This window comes from Trachypithecus francoisi, unplaced genomic scaffold, assembly GCF_009764315.1.
Source record: "Trachypithecus francoisi isolate TF-2019V2 unplaced genomic scaffold, Tfra_2.0 Contig00381, whole genome shotgun sequence".
In the NCBI taxonomy this organism is placed as follows: Eukaryota; Metazoa; Chordata; class Mammalia; order Primates; family Cercopithecidae; genus Trachypithecus; species Trachypithecus francoisi.
The window spans coordinates 250,891-272,698 of NW_022680604.1; the positions used below are offsets into that span (position 1 = coordinate 250,891).

Below are 21,808 nucleotides of genomic sequence, written 5' to 3' on the forward strand. Positions count from 1 at the left end.
CCCTCCTAACCCTACTACTGATAATCATTATATTTTGACTACCCCAACTCAGCTCCTATGCAGAAAAAGCCAACCCTTACGAATGTGGATTTGACCCACTAAACTCTGCTCTCATTCCTTTCTCCATAAAATTTTTTTCTAATCGCCATCACTTTCCTACTATTCGACTTAGAAATTGCCCTGCTATTACCCTTGCCATGGGCTCTCCAAACAACAAATCTTCCCGTAATAATCAAATCATCAATTATATTAATCACTATTCTAACCCTCAGCCTAGCCTACGAATGAACTCAAAAGGGACTGGACTGAACTGAATTGGTAAGTAGTTTAAATAAAACAAATTATTTCGACTCATTAGATTATGATAATCATACTAACCAAATGCCCGTTATTTACATAAATATTGCATTAGCATTCACCATTTCACTCCTAGGCATATTAACCTATCGCTCGCACCTAATATCATCCCTACTATGCCTAGAGGGAATAATACCCTCACTATTTATCATAAGTACCCCCATGGCCTTAAACATACACTTCCCCCTAGCTAATATTGTACCTATTGCCCTACTAGTATTCGCCGCTTGTGAAGCAGCAGTAGGCCTTGCCTTACTAATTTCAATCTCAAACACATATGGCCTAGACCACGTCCACAACCTAAGCTTACTTCAATGTTAAAAATAATTTTTCCCACAATTATGCTATTACCAACAACATGATTTTCCAAAAACAATATAATCTGAATTAACTTAACCACACACAGCTTAATTATCAGTCTCATCCCCCTTCTATTCTTCAATCAAACTAACAGCAACCTCATTAGCTATTCAACCTATTTGTCTTCCGACCCATTAGCAACACCTCTTCTAACGTTAACCGCCTGACTCTTACCCCTCATAATTATAGCAAGCCAATATCATCTGCATAATGAAAGTCCTTTACGAAAAAAACTTTATCTCTCCATAATAATTTTTCTACAAATTTCCCTAATCATAACATTTATAGCCACAGAATTAATCTTATTTTATATCCTATTCGAAACTACACTCATCCCCACCCTAATTATTATTACCCAATGAGGCAATCAAGCAGAATGCCTCAACGCAAGTACATACTTCCTATTCTATACATTAGCTGGCTCTCTCCCCTTACTAATTATATTAATATTTACACATAATAGTCTAGGCTCATTAAACATCACACTACTAACACTTACAGCCCAAAAACTAACAACCACCTGATCCCATAACTTAACTTGACTAGCATGCATAATAGCTTTCATAGTAAAAATACCCTTATATGGCCTACACTTATGGCTCCCTAAAGCCCACGTTGAAGCTCCCATCGCCAGATCAATAGTTCTTGCCGCAGTACTTTTAAAACTGGGCGGCTATGGTATAATATGACTTACCTCAATCCTCAACCCCCTGACAGAATACATAGCCTACCCCTTCCTCATATTATCTCTATGAAGCATAATTATAACAAGCTCAACCTGCCTCCGACAGACGGACCTGAAATCACTTATCGCATACTCTGTAAGCCACATAGCCCTGGTAATTATAGCCTCCCTCATCCAAACTCCCTGAAGCTTTACTGGCGCTAATATCCTTATAATCGCCCATGGACTCACTTCATCTATACTATTCTGCCTAGCAAATTCAAATTATGAACGAACCCACAGTCGCATTATAATACTCTCTCGAGGACTTCAAACCCTACTTCCACTGATAGCCTTCTGATGGCTCATGGCAAACCTCACCAATCTAGCCCTACCCCCCACTATTAATCTAATTGGAGAACTATTAGTAGTAATAACTTCATTTTCTTGGTCACACATTACCATTATATTCACAGTACTAAATATACTAATCACTGCCCTTTATTCCCTACACATATTCATTACAACGCAATGAGGAATACTCACCTCCCACATCATCAACATAAAACCTCCTTCACACGAGAAACATACTAATATTATACATCTCCCCCTATTATTCTTCTGTCCCTCAACCCCAGTATTATTATAGGCTTCACCCCTGTAAATATAGTTTAACTAAAACATTAGATTGTGAATCTAAACATAGAAGCCCACCACTTCTTATTTATTTACTGAGAAAGCTTGCAAGGACTGCTAACCCATGCCCCCGTACTTAACAAAACACCTATCTCAACTTTTAAAGGATAACAGTTATCCATTGGTCTTAGGAACCAAAAACATTGGTGCAACTCCAAATAAAAGTAATAACAATGCATGCCTCCATTGTCATATTAACCCTAACTTCCCTAATCTTCCAATTATTATCACCCTTATTAAACCCAGTAAAAACCATCTATACCCTAATTATGTAAAAACGACTATAATATTTACTTTTATTATCAGTCTCCTTCCTACAGCCCTATATATCCTCCTAGATCAAGATATAATTATCTCAAATTGACATTGAACGACTATCCAATCACTAGAACTAGCACTGAGCTTCAAACTAGACTATTTTTCCATAATATTCATTCCAATCGCACTATTTATTACCTGGTGCATTATAGAATTTTCATTATGATACATAAGTTCAGACCCAAACATCGACTGATTCTTTAAGTATCTCCTCATTTTCCTCACCACTATATTAATTTTAATTACCGCGAACAACCTCTTCCAACTCTTCATTGGATGAGAAGGTGTAGGAATAATATCCTTTCTACTAATTAGCTGATGACATGCTCGAACAGACGCCAACACAGCAGCTGCTCAAGCAATCTTGTACAACCGCATTGGTGATATCGGCCTCATTCTAGCCATAACATGATTTTTCCTTCATTACAACTCATGAGACTTTCAACAAATATTTATCCTAGACTCTAGCCCAAATCTTCTACCACTAATGGGCCTCCATTTAGCAGCAACAGGAAAATCAGCTCAACTTGGCCTTCAGTCTTGACTACCCTCCGCCATAGAAGGCTCAACCCCGGTTTCAGCCCTACTTCATTCCAGCACTATAGTATTAGCCAGGGTATTTTTACTCATTCGCTTTCACCGTATAATAGAAAATAATATGCTAGCCCAAAGCCTTACACTATGCCTAGGAGCCATTACCACTATATTTATAGCAATCTGCGCTTTAACACAAAATGATATTAAAACGATCATAGCTTTCTCCACCTCAAGCCAACTAGGATTAATGATAGTCACCATCGGCATCAAACAACCATACTTAGCATTTCTACACATCTGCACCCATGCCTTCTTCAAAGCCATATTATTCATTTGCTCCGGATCTATTATTCACAACTTAAATAACGAACAAGACATTCGAAAAATAGGAGGGCTATTTAAAACAATACCCCTTACCTCATCTTCCCTGACTATTGGTAACGTAGCACTTACAGGCATACCATTTCTTACAGGTTTCTACTCCAAAGATCTTATCATCGAAACTGCAAACATGTCGTATACCAACGCCTGAGCCCTATCTATCACTCTCATTGCCACTTCACTAACAAGCGCCTACAGCACTCGGACTATTATTCTTACACTAACAGGACAACCTCGCTTTCAACCTCAATTTACATTAATGAAAATAACCCAGCTCTAATAAACCCAATAAAACGCCTAAATAGGCAGTTTACTCACAGGATTTCTTATTACCAATAATATCTCCCCCACCACACTTCCCCAACTAACAATACCTTATTACCTAAAACTCCTAGCCCTATGCGTAACCACCCTAGGTTTCCTAATAGCCCTAGATCTAACCCTTATAACCAACAATCTCAAAATAAACACCCCATCACACATGTTCAAATTCTCTAACATATTAGGATATTTTCCTACTACAATTCACCGAATAATTCCCTACCAAAACCTAATCATAAGTCAAAACCTGGCCTTTCTCTTACTAGACTCAATCTGACTAGAAAAATCAATACCCAAAACAATTTCACACACCCACATTATTACTTCCATCACCACAACCACCCAAAAAGGCATAATTAAACTTTATTTCCTCTCTTTCCTTATCCCTCTCATTCTAATTCCACTTTTAATAGCACAACCTATTGCCTCGAGTAATTTCAATGACAATATATACATCAACAAATAATGTTCAACCAACAACCACTACTAACCAACGCCCATAGTCATATAAAGCACCCGCACCAATAGAATCCTCCCGAATTAACCCTGGCCCCTCTCCCTCAAAAATCACTCAACTCCCCATGTTATTTAAATTAATTACCACCAACTCATCATAATCTAAAACTCATAAAACCAACCCTACCTCCATTGCCAATCCCACCAAAAGACTACCCAAGACCTCAAACCCTGAAACCCACGCTTCAGGGTACTCTTCAATAGCCATCGCAGTAGTATAACCAAAAACAAGCATTATACCTCCCAAATAAATTAAAAACATTATTAAACCATGTAAGTACCCCCATAATTTAAGATAATTACACAACCAATCACACCACTAACAATCAATGCTAAACCCCCATAAATAGAAGAGGGCTTAGAAGAAAACCCCACAAACCCCACAACCAATAGTACACTTAATAAAAATAAAATATATGACATCGTTTCCACATGGACTCCAACCATGACTAATGATATGAAAAACCATCGTTGTACTTCAACTACAAAAACATTAATGACCCCTACATGTAAATCTAATCTAATTATAAAAATAATTAATCACTCCCTTATTGATTTACCCACTCCATCAAACATTTCCACATGATGAAATTTCGGCTCTCTCGTAGCAACTTGCTTAATTTTACAAATCGTTACTGGCCTATTTCTAGCAATACATTACTCACCAGACACCTCCTCTGCCTTCTCCTCAATCACACATATCACTCGAGATGTAAACTATGGCTGAACCATCCGCTACCTCCACGCCAATGGTGCCTCTATATTCTTTATCTGCCTGTTCCTACACGTGGGCCGAGGTCTATATTATGGCTCATTTCTTCTCCTTGAAACCTGAAATATCGGCATTGCACTCTTACTTATAACCATGGCAATGGCCTTCATGGGTTACGTACTCCCATGGGGACAAATATCATTTTGAGGTGCCACAGTAATTACAAATTTATTATCTGCAATTCCGTACATTGGGACCAACCTCATCCAATGGGTTTGATGCGGGTACTCTATCGACAATCCAACCCTTATGCGATTCTTTACCCTCCACTTTACCCTACCCTTCATTATCGCAACCTTCACAACTTTACACCTGCTTTTCCTACACGAAACAGGATCAAACAACCCCTGTGGAATCCCCTCCGACTCCGACAAAATCCCCTTCCACCCCTACTACACAATCAAAGACATCTTAGGCCTAACCCTCCTCCTCCTTATCCTAATAGTGCTAGTATTATTTTCACCCGACCTTTTAAGTGATCCAGACAACTACACCCCAGCCAGCCCACTAAGCACTCCATCACACATCAAACCATAATGGTATTTCCTGTTCGCATATGCAATCCTATGATCTGTTCCTAATAAGTTAGGGGGAGTATTAGCACTCCTCCTATCCATTCTCATCCTAACAATTATACCCATACTCCACAAATCCAAACAACAAAGTATGACATTCTGCCCACTCAGCCAATTCCTAGTATGACTCCTAATCACAATTCTACTAACCCTAACCTGAATTGGAAGTCAACCAGTAAATCAACCCTTCATTATAATCGGACAAGTAGCATCCATAATATACTTCATCACAATTCTAATCTTAATACCACTGGCCTCCCTAACCGAAAACAATCTCCTCAAATGAACCTGCCCTTGTAGTATAAACTAATACACCAGTCTTGTAAACTGGAAACGGATATTTTTCCCTAGGGCAATTCAGAAAGAAAGCACTTAACTCCACCACCAACACCCAAAATTGGCATTCTATTTAAACTACTTTCTGTATTCTAAGGGGGCACAACCCTTAAAGAGCAACTTAAGTACAATCTAATTTTACATGCGCATATGTAATTCGTGCATTACTGCTAGTCAGCATGAATATTATATAGTACTATAAGTGCTTTACCGTTCATAGAACATGCAATTACATATCCACCAACAATTCGCCCAAAACATGCTTACAAGCAAGAACTCTACCGGAACAATTCAACTATAACACATACCACCCAAACGTCCAAAGCTTACAACACAATCCACTAGGATATCAACCGATCCAAGAAACTCACTAGCGTACATAGCACATTTCGCCCTTCACCGGACATAGCACATTACAGTCGAGCATGCCCAAACAACCCTCGACAACACGAATATTCTCGTCAGTTGGGTGTCCCTTGTTCACCATCCTCCGTGAAATCAATATCCCGCACAAGAGTGCTACTCTCCTCGCCCCGGGCCCATAACTCGTGGGGGTAGCTATAAACAACGTCAGGGACATCTGGTTCTTACCTCAGGGCCATGTCATCAAGATCGCCCACACGTTCCCCTTAAATAAGACATCTCGATGGATCACGGATCTCTCACCCTATTAGCCAGTCAAGGGAGCTTTCCATGCATTTGGTATTTTTTATCTCTGGTCTGCATGCGACCCCATTGCAGAATGCTGGTCTCGCCACAATCAATCCCGCAGCGCCTGTCTTTGATTCCTAGTCCATGCTATTATTGATCGCACCTACGTTCAATATTTTAGTCCCACATAAGATTCTACAAGGTGTTATTTAATTCATGCTTGTAAGACATATAAATAACGAACCACACATGCCCACCACACTTCAACCCAAACCATAACAAACTCTTCTCAAACCCCCTCTCCCCCATCTCCGACCACTCCCACATAATTTGCCTTTGCCAAGCCCCCAAAACAAAAGCCTGCCACCTAGATGAAGTTTACATTTTATCTTACATTTTATCAAAGAGAAAGATGTAACTCTTTGAGATAAATTGACAAAGTAGTTTCTCAGCAGCTTCTTTCTAGTTTTTATCTGAGGATATTTCCTTTTCCACCATAGGCTTCAATGCACTCCCAAATATGCCTTCTCAGACTTCACAGAAACAGTGATGACAAAGTGCTCCCTCAACAGAAACGTAGAGCTCTATGAGATGAATGCACACATCACAAAGGAGTTTCTCAGAAAACTTCACTCCAGTTTTTCCTTGAAGATATTTCCTTTTTGTCGTTTTACTCTATGCACTCCCAAATATCCCTTTGCAGAATCCACAAAAAGAGTGCTACCAAATAGCTCAATGGAAACAAATTTGAAACTCTGTGAGATGAATTCACCCATCACAAAGTAGTTTCTCAGAAAGCTTCTTTCTAGTTTAAATCTGACGATATTTCCTTTTTCATCATAGGCTTCGATGTGCTCCCAAATAGCTCCTCTTAGATACCATAAAAACAGTGATGCTGAACTGTTCAATCAGCAAAAAGGTTACACTCTATGATATGAATATACACCAGAAAACCGTTTCTCGAAAAGCTTCTCTCCAGTTTTTGTCTGAGGTTATTTCCTTTTTCACCATAGGCCTCTATGAGCTCCCAGATATCCCTTTGAAGATTCCATAAATACAGTGCTACCAAAGTGCTCCCTGAAAAGAATTGTGTAATTCTGTGAGATGAATTCACAAATCACAAAGCAGTTTGTCAGAAAGTATTTTTCTAGTTTTTATCTGAGGATATTTCCTTTGTCACCCTAAACTTCAATGCACTCCAAAATATCCCATTGCAGATTCCAAGAAAACAGTGGTAGCAAACTGATCAATGAAAAGAAAAGTGTAACTCTGAGATGAAATCACACATCACAAACAAATTTGTCAGAAAACTTCATTTTTGTTTTTATCTGAGGATATTTCCATTGCCACCAGAGGCTTCAATGCACTCCAAACTATCCTATTGAAGATTCCATGAAAACATTGCTAGCAAACTGCTAAATGAAAAGAACGGTGTAACTCTATGAGCTCAAGTCACACAACTCAAATCTGTTTCTCAAAAAGCTTCTTTCTAGTTTTCATATTGGAATATTTCCTTTTCCACCATAGGCTTCAATGTGCTCCCAAATATACCTTCTCAGACACCACAAAAACAGTGGTACCAAAGTGCTCCCTCAACAGAAATGTTTACCTCTAGGAGATGAATGCAAACCTCTCAAAGGAGTTTCTCAGAAAGATTCTCTGCAGTTTTTACCTGATGAATTACGTTTTTTCACCTTAGGCGTCTATGCGCTCTCAAGTATCCCTTTGCCGATTCCATAAAAACAGTGCTACCAAACTGTACATTGAAAAGAAAGGTTTAACTCGGTGAGATAAATTCAAAAATCACAAAGTTGTTTCTCAGGAAGCTTGTTTCTAGTTTTTATCTGAGGATATTTCCTTTGTCAGCATAGACTTGATTGTGATCCAAAGTATCCTTTCTCAGATTCCACAAAAACATTGTTAACAAACTGCTTCATGAAAGGAATTATAACACTGTGAGATGAATTCACCCAACACAAAGCAGTTTTTCAGAAAACTTCTTTTTAGTTTAAATCTGATGATATTTCCTTCTACACTGTAGGCTTCAATGTTCTCCCAAATATATCCTCTCAGATACCACAAAACCAGTGATTCCAGACTGCTCAATAAACAAAAAGGTTAAACTCTATGAGGTGAATAAACACATCAAAAACAATTATTCAAAAAGATTCTCTTCAATTTTTATCTGAAGTTATTTCCTTTTTCATCATAGGCCTCTAGGAGTTCCCAAATATCTCTTTGCAGATTCCATAAAAACAGTGTTACCAAACTTCTCCATGTAAAGTATCCTGTAACTCTGTGAGATGAATTCACAAATCACAAAGCAGTTTTTCAGAATGCTTCTTCCTAGTTTTTATATAAGGATATTTCCTTTGTCACCCTAAGCTTCAATGCGTCCCAAATGTCTCACTGAAGATTCTAAAAAAACAGTGTTAGCAAGCTGCTCAATGAAAAGAACAGTGTAACTCTGTGAGATGAATTCACACATCACAAAGCAGTTTCTCAGAAAGCTTCTTTATGGTTTTTATCTGAAGGTGTTTCCCTTGTCAACATAGGCTTCAATAAGCTCCCAAATATTCTATTGCAGATACCATGAAAACAGTGTTATCAAACTGCTCAATGAAAACATCAGTGTACCTCTGTGAGATGAATTCACCCATCCAAAAGTAGTTTCTCAGAAAGCTTCTTTCTAGCTGAAATGTGAGAATATATTCTTTTCCACTATCGGCTTCCATGCGCTCCCAAATATCCCTTCTCAGACACCACAAAAATAGTGATGACAAACTGCTCTCCCAACAGAAAGCTTTGCCTATATGAGATGAATGCATGCATCACAGAGGAGTTATCAGAAACTTTCTCTCCAGTTTCAACCTGAAGATATTTCCTTTTTTAACATTGGCATCTATCTGCTCTCAAATATCCCTTTCTGTATTCCAAAAGAAATGTGTTAACAAATTGCTCAATACAGAAAAAGATTTAACTGTGTGATATGAATTCACCCATCACAACACAGTCTCTCAGAAAGCTTCTTTTCATTTTTTTTCTGAGGGTGTTTCCTTTTTCACCATAGTCATCTCTGTGCTCCAAATATCACTTTGTAGGTTCCACAAAAACAGGGTGACCAAACTGCTCAATGAAAAGAATGGTTTACCTCTGGGAGATGAAATCACTCATCACAAAGAAATTTCTCAGAAAGATCCTTTCCAGTTTTAAACTTTGCATATTTACTTTTCAACCCTCAGCCTCTATGCACTCCCAAATATCCCTTCTCAAACACCAAAAAAACAGTGAGACCATACTTCTCTATCAACAAAGTGGTTTATCTCTATGAGATGGATACACATATCACAAAAAAAGTTTCTCAAAAACCTTCTCTCCAGTTTATATCTAAAGATATTTCCTTTTTCACCATAGGCCTCTATGAGCTCCTGACAATCCCTTTGCAGATACCGCAAAACAGCACTACCAAACTGTTCAATGAAAAGAAAGTTGTAACTCTGTGAGATGAATTCACACATCACAAAGCAGTTTCTCAGAAAGCATCTTTACAGTTATTATCTGAGGACATTTTCTTTTTCACCATAGGCCTCAAAGAACTCCAAAATATACCTTTGCAGATTCCACGAAAACAGTGTTAACAAGCTGCTCCATGAAAGGAAGGTATAGCTCTGTGAGATGAATTCACACATCACATCACAAAGCAGTTTCTCAGAAAGCTTGTTTATCATTATAATCTGAGGATATCTCCTTTCTCACCATAGGCCTCAAAGCACTCCAAAATATACCTTTGCAGATTCCACGAAAACAGTGTTAGCAAACTGCTCCATGAAAAGAAAGGTGTAACTCTGTGAGACGAATTCACACATCACAAAGAACTTTCTCAGAAAGTTTCTTTCTAGTTTTTATCTAGGATACTTCCTTTGTCACTGTAGGTTTCAAGGTGATCTAAAATATCCCTTCTCAGATTCCCCCAAAACACTGCTCACAAACTGATCCATGAAAATTATTGTGTAACTCTGTGAGATGAATTAACACATCACAAAATGGTTTCTAGGAAAGCTTCTTTTAAGTGTTTATATGAGGATATTTCCTTTGTCACCCTAAGCTTCAATGTGCTCCAAAATATCCCATTGCAGATTCCAAGAAAGCTGTGCTAGCAAACTGCTTAATGAAAAGAACAGTGTAACTGTGTGAGATGAATTCACACATCACAAAGTAGTTTATCAGAATGCTTCTTTCTAGTTTTTATATGAGGATATTTTCATCATCACCATCAATTTCAATGTGCTCCAATATATCCCATTGCAGATTCCAAGAAAACAGTGCTAGCAAACTGCTCAATGAAGAGAACAGTGTAACTCTGTGACATGAATTCTCTCGACACAAAATAGTTTCTCAGAAAGCTTCTTTCTAGTTTTTATCTGAGGATATTTCCCTTTCCATTGTACGCCCCATCATGCTCCCAAATATCCCTTTGCAGAATCCGTGAAAACAGTGTTAACAAGCTGTTCCATGAAAAGAAAGGTGTAACACTGAGATAAATTCAGACATCACAAAACAATTTCTCACAATCCTTCTTACTTACTTTATCTGAGGATATTTCCTTTTTCACCACAGGCCTCAATGCACTGCTGAATATCACATTGCAGTTTTTGCAAAAACAGTGTTAGCAAACTGCTCAATGAGAATAATGGTGTAACTCTGTGAGATGAATTCACACATCATAAATCAGCATCTCTGAAAGTTTCTTTCAAGTATTTATTTGAGGCTATTTCTTTGCCACCATAGGTTTCAAAGTGATAAAAAATACACCTTCTTACATTGCACAAGATGTGCTAGCAAACAACTCCATAAAAGAGTGGTGTAACTCTGTGAGAGGAATTCACGTATAACAAAGAAGTTTATCAGAAAGCTTCTTTCTAATTTTATCTGAGGATAATTCATTTGTCACCATAGGCTTCAATGCAATAAAAAATATCCTTCTCAGATCAGCAAAAGCAGTGCTAACAAACTGCTCTATGGAAAGAATCATGTAACTCTGTGGGATGAATTAAAACATCAGAAAGTGGTTTATCAGAAATCTTCTTTCTAGCTTTTATATGACATTATTTCATTTGTCACCATAACCATGAATGCACTCCAAAATATCCCATTGCAGATTCCAAGAAAACAGTGTTGGCAAACTGCTCAATGAAAAGAATAGTGTAACTCTGTAAGATGAATTCATGCATCACAAAGGACTTTCTCAGAAAGCTTCTTTCTAGTTTTTATCTGAGGATATTTCCTTTCCATTGTACGCCCCATCATGCTCCCAAATATCCCTTTGCAGAATCCGTGAAAACAGTGTTAACAAGCTGTTCCATGAAAAGAAAGGTGTAACACTGAGATAAATTCAGACATCACAAAACAGTTTCTCACAATCCTTCTTACTTACTTTATCTGAGGATATTTCCTTTTTCACCACAGGCCTCAATGCACTGCTGAATATCACATTGCAGTTTTTGCAAAAACAGTGTTAGCAAACTGCTCAATGAGAATAATGGTGTAACTCTGTGAGATGAATTCACACATCATAAATCAGCATCTCTGAAAGTTTCTTTCAAGTATTTATTTGAGGCTATTTCTTTGCCACCATAGGTTTCAAAGTGATAAAAAATACACCTTCTTACATTGCACAAGATGTGCTAGCAAACAACTCCATAAAAGAGTGGTGTAACTCTGTGAGAGGAATTCACGTATAACAAAGAAGTTTATCAGAAAGCTTCTTTCTAATTTTATCTGAGGATAATTCATTTGTCACCATAGGCTTCAATGCAATAAAAAATATCCCTTCTCAGATCAGCAAAAGCAGTGCTAACAAACTGCTCTATGGAAAGAATCATGTAACTCTGTGGGATGAATTAAAACATCAGAAAGTGGTTTATCAGAAATCTTCTTTCTAGCTTTTATATGACATTATTTCATTTGTCACCATAACCATGAATGCACTCCAAAATATCCCATTGCAGATTCCAAGAAAACAGTGTTGGCAAACTGCTCAATGAAAAGAATAGTGTAACTCTGTAAGATGAATTCATGCATCACAAAGGACTTTCTCAGAAAGCTTCTTTCTAGTTTTTATATGAGGTTATTTCCTTTATCAACATAGGCCTCAATGCGTTCCAAAATATCCCTCTACAGATTCCATGAAAACAGTGTTAGCAAACTGCTGCATGAAAAAGAAGGTGTAACTCTGTGTGTTGAATTCACACATCACATAGAAGTTTTTCAGAAAGCTTCCTTTTAGTTTTATCTGAGGATATGTAACTTTTCACTATACTCCTCAATGTGTACCCAAATATCCCTTTGCAGATTCCATGAAAATAGTGTTAGCAAGCTGCACCATGAAAATAAAGGTGTAACTCTGTGAGAAGAATTCACACATCACAAGGACCTTTCTCAGAAATCTTCTTTCTAGTTTTTATCTGAGGATACTTCCTTTGTCACCATAGGCTTCAGTGCGATCCAAAATATCCCTTCTCAGATTCCCCAAAAACAGTGCTCCCAAACTGACCCATGAAGAGAATCATGTAACTCTGTGAGATGAATTTACACATCACAAAGCGATTTCTCAGAAAGCTTCTTTCTGATTTTTGTCTGAGGGTATTTCCTTTGTCACCATGAGCTTCTATGCACTCCGACATATCCCATTTCAGATTCCAAGGTTAGCAAACTGCTCAATGTAAAGAACAGTGTAATTCAGTGAGATGAATTTGCCCATCACAAAGCCGTTTCTCAGAAACCTTCTTTCTAGTTTTTAACTGATGATATTTCCTTTTTCACCATAGGCCTAAATGCTGTCCCAAATATCCCTTTGCAGATTGTACAAAAACTGTATTAGCAAACTGCTCCATGAAAAGAATGGTGTAACTATATGAGATGAATTCACTCATCACAAAAAACTTTCTCAGAAGGCTTCTTCCTAATTTTTATCTGAGGCTATTTTGTTTGTTACCATAGACTTCAATGTGATCCAAAATATCCCTTCTCAGATTCTCCGGAAACACTGCTGCAAAACTGCTCCATGAAAAGAATTGTGTAAGTCTGTGAAATGAATTCAGAAATCACAAAGCCATTTCTCAGAAAGCTTCTTTCTTGTATTTCTCTTGGGATATTTCCTATGTCATAATAACCTTCAATGTTCTCTGAAATATCCCATTGCAGATTACAAGAAAACAGTGTTAGCAAACTTCAGAATGGAAAGTGCAGTGTAACTCTGTAAGATGATTTCACACATCACAAAGCAGTTTCTCAGAAAATTTCTTTCTGTTTTTTCTATGAGGATATTTCCTTTGTCACCATAGGCTACAATACACTCCCAAATATCCTATTGCAGATTCCACGAAAATAGTGTTACCAAACTGCTACATGAAAATAAATGTGTAACTCTGTGAGATAAATTCACACGTCACAAAGAACTTTCTCAGAAAGATTCTTTGTAGTTTTTATCAGATGATGTTTTCTTTGTCACCATTGGCACCAATGTGATCCAAAATATCCTTTCTCAGAGTCCACAAAAACAGTGCTAAGAAACGGTTCCGAAAAAGGTGGCTGAGCGGAGCAAGATGGCCGAATAGGAACAGCTCCAGTCTTCAACTCCCAGCGCGAGTGACACAGAAGACCGGTGATTTCTGCATTTTCAACTGAGGTACTGGGGTCATCTCTCTAGGGAGTGCCAGACAATCGGTGCTGGTCAGCTGCTGCAGCCTGACTAGCGTGAGATGAAGCAGGGCGAGGCATCGCCTCACCTGGAAGCGCAAGGGGGAAGGAAATCCGTTTTCCTAGCCAGGGGAAGTGAGACACACAACACCTGGAAAATCGGGTAACTCCCACCCCAATACTGTGCTTTAAGGAAACAGGCACACCAGGAGAATATATCCCACACCTGGCCGGGACGGTCCCACGCCCACGGAGCCCCCTCACTGCTAACACAGCAGTCTGCGGCGATCTATCCCCAAGGCAGCAGCGAGGCTGGGGGAGGGGCGTCCGCCATTGCTGAGTCTTAAGTAGGTAAACAAAGCCGCTGGGAAGCTCGAACTGGGTGGAGCTCACAGCAGCTCAAGGAAGCCTGCCTGTCTCTGTAGACTCCATCTCTGGGGACAGCCCACAGCTGAGGCCCAATAGGGGAAGCAGCGGGGGCCGGTGCAGACGCGAACGACTCTGTCTGACAGCTTTTGGGAGAGCTGTGATCTCCCAACGCGGAGGTTGAGATCTGAGAACGGACAGACTGCCTGCTCAGGTGGGTCCCTGACCCCTGAGTAGCCTAGCTGGGAGACATCCCCCACTAGGGGCAGTCTGACACCCCACACCTCACAGGGTGGAGTCATCCCTGAGAGGAAACTTCCAAAGGAAGAATCAGACAGGTACACTCGCTGTTCAGCATATTCTATCTTCGGCAACCTCTGCTGCTGATACCCAGGCAAACGGTCTGGTGGACCTCAAGCAATCTCCAACAGACCAACAGACAGTCCTTCTGACTGTCAGACGGAAAACTATCAAACAGGAAGGACACCTATACCAAAACCCCATCAGTACATCACCGTCATCAAAGACCAGAGACAGATAAAACCACAAAGATGGGGAAGAAGCAGGGCAGAAAAGCTGGAAATTCAAAAAATAAGAGCGCATCTCCCCCTGCAAAGGAGCACAGCCATCGCCAGCAACGGATCAAAGCTGGTCAGAGAATGACTTTGACGAGATGAGAGAAGAAGGTTTCAGTCCATCAACTTCTCAGAGCTAAAGGAGGAATTACGTACCCAGCGCAAAGAAACTAAAAATCTTGAAAAAAGAGTGGAAGAATTGACAGCTAGACTAATTAATGCAGAGAAGATCATAACGAAATGACAGAGATGAAAACCATGACACGAGAAATACGTGACAAATGCACAAGCTGCAGTAACTGACTCGATCAACTGGAAGAAAGAGTATCAGCGATTGAGGATCAAATGAATGAAATGAAGCGAGAACAGAAACCAAAAGAAAAAGGTAGAAAAAGAAATGAACAAAGCCTGCAAGAAGTATGGGATTATGTAAAAAGACCAAATCTACGTCTGATTGGGGTGCCTGAAAGTGAGGGGGAAAATGGAACCAAGTTGGAAAACACTCTTCAGGATATCATCCAGGAGAACTTCCCCAACCTAGTAGGGCAGGCCAACATTCAGATTCAGGAAATACAGAGAACGCCACAAAGATACTCCTCCAGAAGAGCAACTCCAAGACACATAATTGCCAGATTCACCAAAGTTGAAATGAAGGAAAAAATCTTAAGGGCAGCCAGAGAGAAAGGTCGGTTACCCACAAAGGGAAGCCCATCAGACTAACAGCAGATCTCTCGGCAGAAACTCGACAAGCCAGAAGAGAGTGGTGGCCAATATTCAACGTTCTTAAAGAAAAGAATTTTCAACCCAGAATTTCATATCCAGCCAAACTAAGTTTCATCAGTGAAGGAGAAATAAAATCCTTTACAGATAAGCAAATGCTTAGAGATTTTGTCACACACCAGGCCTGCCTTACAAGAGACCCTGAAGGAAGCCCTAAATATGGAAAGGGACAACCAGTACCAGCCATTGCAAAAACATGCCAAATTAAAGACCGTCGAGGCTAGGAAGAAACTGCATCAACTAATGAGCAAAATAACCAGTTAATATCATAATGACAGGATCAAGTCACACATAACAATATTAACCTTAAATGTAAATGGACTAAATGCTCCAATTAAAAGACACAGACTGGCAAACTGGATAAAGAGTCAAGACCCATCAGTCTGCTGTATTCAGGAGACCCATCTTACATGCAGAGACATACATAGGCTCAAAATAAAGGGATGGAAGAAGATCTACCAAGCAAATGGAGAACAAAAAAAAGGCAGGGGTTGCAATCCTAGTCTCTGATAAAACACATTTTAAACCATCAAAGATCAAAACAGACAAAGAAGGCCATTACATAATGGTAAAGGGATCAATTCAACAGGAAGAGCTAACTCTCCTAAATATATATGCACCCAATACAGGAGCACCCAGATTCATAAAGCAAGTCCTTAGAGACCTGCAAAAAGACTTAGACAACCATACAATAATAATGGGAGAATTCAACACTCCACTGTCAACATTAGACAGATCAACGAGACAGAAAGTTAACAAGAATATCCAGGAATTGAATCATCTCTGAACCAAGTGGACCTAATAGACATCTATAGAACTCTCCACCCCAAATCAACAGAATATACATTCTTCTCAGCACCACATCGCACTTATTCCAAAATTGACACATAATTGGAAGTAAAGCACTCCTCAGCAAATGCCAAAGACAGAAATTATAACATACTGTCCCTCAGACCACAGTGCAATCAAACTAGAACTCAGGACTAAGAAACTCAATCAAAACCGCTCAACTACATGGAAACTGAACAACCTGCTCCTGAATGACTACTGGGTACAAGGAAATGAAAGCAGAAATAAAGATGTTCTTTGAAACCAATGAGAACAAAGATACAACATACCAGAATCTCTGGGACACATTTAAAGCAGTGTGTAGAGGGAAATTTATAGCACTAAATGCCCACAAGAGAAAGCAGGAAAGATCTAAAATTGACACTCTAACATCACAATTAAAAGAACTAGAGAGGCAAGAGCAAACACATTCAAAAGCTAGCAGAAGGCAAGAATAACTAAGATCAGAGCAGAACTGAAGGAGATAGAGACAAAAAACCCTCCAAAAATCAATGAATCCAGGAGTTGGTTTTTTGAAAAGATCAACAAAATTGACAGACCGCTAGCGAGACTAATAAAGAAGAAAAGAGGGAGGAATCAAATAGACGCAATAAAAAATGGTAAAGGGGATATCACCACCAACCCCACAGAAATACAAACTACCATCAGAGAATACTATAAATGCCTCTACGCAAATCAACTAGAAAATCTAGAAGAAATGGATAATTTCCTGGACACTTACACTCTCCCAAGACTGAACCAGGATGAAGTTGAATCCCTGAATACACCAATAGCAGGCTCTGAAATTGAGGCAACAATTAATAGCCTACCCACCAAAAAAGTCCAGGACCAGATGGATTCACAGCTGAATTCTACCAGAGGTACAAGGAGGAGCTGGTACCATTCCTTCTGAAACTATTCCAATCAATAGAAAAAGAGGGAATCCTCCCTAACTCATTTTATGAGGCCACATCATCCTGATACCAAAGCCTGGCAGAGACACAACAAAAAAAGAGAATTTTAGACCAATATCCCTGATGAACATCGATGCAAAAATTCTCAATAAAATACTGGCAAACCGGATTCAGCAGCACATCAAAAAGCTTATCCACCATGATCAAGTGGGCTTCATCCCTGGGATGCAAGGCTGGTTCAACATTCGCAAATCAATAAACGTAATCCAGCATATAAACAGAACCAAAGACAAGAACCACATGATTATCTCAATAGATGCAGAAAAGGCTTTTGACAAAATTCAACAGCCCTTCATGCTAAAAACGCTCAATAAATTCGGTATTGATGGGACGTACCTCAAAATAATAAGAGCTATTTATGACAAACCCACAGCTAATATCATACTGAATGGGCAAAAACTGGAAAAATTCCCTTTGAAAACTGGCACAAGACAGGGATGCCCTCTCTCACCACTCCTATTCAACATAGTGTTGGAAGTTCTGGCTAGGGCAATCAGGCAAGAGAAAGAAATCAAGGGTATCCAGTTAGGAAAAGAAGAAATCAAATTGTCCCTGTTTGCAGATGACATGATTGTATATTTAGAAAACCTCATCGTCTCAGCCCAAAATCTCCTTAAGCTGATAAGCAACTTCAGCAAAGTCTCAGGATACAAAATTAATGTGCAAAAATCACAAGCATTCTTATACACCAGTAACAGACAAGCAGAGAGCCAAATCACGAATGAACTTCCATTCACAATTGCTTCAAAGAGAATCAAATACCTAGGAATCCAGCTTACAAAGGATGTAAAGGACCTCTTCAAGGAGAACTACAAACACTGCTCAGTGAAATCAAAGAGGACACAAACAAATGGAAAGAACAACCATGCTCATGGATAGGAAGAATCAATATGGTGAAAATGGCCATACTGCCCAAAGTTATTTATAGATTCAATGCCATCCCCATCAAGCTACCAATGACTTTCTTCACAGAATTGAAAAAATCTGCTTTAAAGTTCATATGGAACCAAAAAAGAGCCCGCATTACCAAGACAATCCTACGTCAAAAGGACAAAGCTGGAGGCGTCACGCTACCTGACTTCAAACTATACTACAAGGCTACAGTAACCAAAACAGCATGGTACTGGTACCACAACAGAGAAATAGACCAATGGAACAGAACAGAGTCCTCAGAAATAATACCACACATCTACAGACATCTGATCTTTGACAAACCTGAGAGAAACAAGAAATGGGGAAAGGATTCCCTATTTAATAAATGGTGCTGGGAAAATGGCTAGCCAAAGTAGAAAGCTGAAACTGGATCCTTTCCTTACCCCTTGTACGAAGATTAATTCAAGATGGATTAGAGACTTAAATGTTAGACCTAATACCATAAAAACCCTAGAAGAAAATCTAGGTAGTACCATTCAGGACACAGGCATGGGCAAGGACTTCATGTCTAAAACACCAAAAGCAACGGCAGCAAAAGCCAAAATTGACAACTGGGATCTCATTAAACTAAAGAGCTTTTGCACAGCAAAAGAAACTACCATCAGAGTGAACAGGCAACCTACAGAATGGGAGAAAATTTTTGCAACCTACTCATCTGACAAAGGGCTAATATCCAGAATCTACAAAGAACTCAAACAAATATACAAGAAAAAAACAAACAACCCCATCAAAAAGTGGGGAAAGGATATGAGCAGACATTTCTCAAAAGAAGACATCCATACAGCCAACAGACACATGAATAAATGCTCATCATCACTCGCCATCAGAGAAATGCAAATCAAAACCACAGTGGGATACCATCTCACACCAGTTAGAAGTCAGGCAATCATTAAGAAGTCAGGAAACAACAGGTGTTGGAGAGGATGTGGAGAAATAGGAACACTTTTACACTGTTGGTGGGATTGTAAACTAGTTCAACCATTATGGAAAACAGTATGGCGATTCCTCAAGGATCTAGAACTAGATGTACCATATGACCCAGCCATCCCACTACTGGGTATATACCCCAAGGATTATAAATTCCTCTACTACAAAGACACATGCACACGTATGTTTATTGCAGCACTATTCACAATAGCAAAGACCTGGAATCAACCCAAATGTCCATCTGTGACAGACTGGATTAAGAAAATGTGGCACATATACACCATGGAATACTATGCAGCCATCAAAAAGGATGAGTTTGCGTCCTTTGTAGGGACATGGATGCAGCTGGAAACCATCATTCTTAGCAAACTATCACAAGAACAGAAAACCAAACACCGCATGTTCTCACTTATAGGTGGGAACTGAACAATGAGATCACTTGGACTTGGGAAGGGGAACATCACACACTGGGGCCTATCAGGGGGAGGGGGTAGGAGGGAGGGATTGCATTGGGGAGTTATACATGATATAAACGTTATGCACATGTACCCTAGAACTTAAAGTTTAAAAAAAAAAAAAGAAACGGTTCCATGAAAAGCATCGTGCAATGCTGCGAGATGAATTAACACATCACAAACATCAGAAACTTCGTTCTAGTTTTTATATGAGGATATTTCCATTGTCATCATAGGCTTCAATGCAGTCTCAAATATCCCATAGCAGATTCCAAGAAAAGAGTGTTACAAACCAGCTCAATTAAAAGTACAGTATAACTCTGTAAGATGAATTCACGAATCACAAAGCAGTTTCTGAGAAAGCTTCTTTCTAGTTTTTATCTGAGGATATTATCTTTTTCACTATGGGTCTAAATTCGCTCTCACATATCCCTTTGCAGATTCCACAAAAACAGTGTTAGGAAACTGTTCCATGAAAAGAAATGTATAATTCTGTGAGATGAATTCAAACATCTCACATAATTTTCTCAGAAAGCTGCTTTCCAATGTTTATCTGAGAATACTTACTTGGCCACCATATGCTTCCATGCGATCCAAACTAACCGTTCTCAGATTGACCAAAAACAGTGTTACCAAACTGATCCATGAAAAGAATCATGTAACTCTGTGAGATGAATTAACACATCACCAAGCGGTTTCTCAGAAGGCTTCTTCTGGTTTTAATATGATGATATTTCCTTTGTCACTATACGATTCAAAGCGCACTGAAATATCACATTGCATATTCCAAGAAAACAGTTTAGCAAATTGTTCAATGAAAAGAACAGTGTAACACTGTGAAATGAATTCACAAATCACAAAGGAGGTTCTCAGAAAGCTTTTATCTTGTTTTTATCTGAGGATATTTTCTTTGTTAACATTGGCTCAAAGTGATCCAAAATATCCTCATTCAGAATCCACAAAAATAGTGCTAAGAAACTGATCCATGAAAATCATCTTGCAATGTTGTGAAATGAATTAACACATCACAAAGTGGTATATCAGAAAGCTTCTTTCAAGTTTTTACAGGAGGATATTTCCATTGACACATAGGCTTCAATGCAGTCCGAAATTTCCCATAGCAGATTCCAAGAAAAGAGGGTTAGCAAACTTCTGTATGAGAAGAACAGTTTAACTCTCTGAGATGAATTCACACATCACTAAGCAGTTTCACAGAAGGCTTATTTCTAACTTTAATCTGAGGATATTTACTTTTCACTGCAGACTTCAATGCAATTCAAAATATGCCTTCTCAAATTCCCCAAAAATAGTGCTACAAAACAGCTCCATGAGAACCGTGGTGTAACACTGAAAGATAAATTCACACACCACAAAGCTGTTTCTCAGAAAGCTTCTTTCTAGATTTATCAGAGTTTATATCCTTTTTGACCATATTCCTCAAAGTGCTATGGAATGTCCCATTGTAGATTCCACAAAAAAAGTATTGGCAAAGTTTTCAGTGAAAAGAAAGGTGTAATTCTGTGAGATGAATTCACACATCCCAAAGCAGTTTCACAGAAAGTTTCTTTTTGGTTTTTATCTGAGGATAATTCCTTTGTCACCATAGGCTTCAATGTGGTCCCAAATATCCTATTGCAGTTTCCATGAAAACAGTGTTAGCAAACTGCTCAATGAACAGAACGGTGTGTCTCTGTCAGTTGAATTCATATATCACAAAGCAGTTTCTCAGAAAGCTTCTTTTTGTTTTTTCTATGAGGATATTTCCTTTGTCACAATAGGCTTCAATGT

The 21,808-nt window shown here is 38.9% G+C and overlaps 1 pseudogene; it reads left to right on the forward strand.

Annotated features, from left to right (window-relative positions):
- Nucleotides 1–519: 519 nt before the first annotated feature.
- Nucleotides 520–4,800, forward strand: LOC117083665 (annotated as a pseudogene).
- The last annotated feature ends 17,008 nt before the right edge of the window (nt 4,801–21,808 follow it).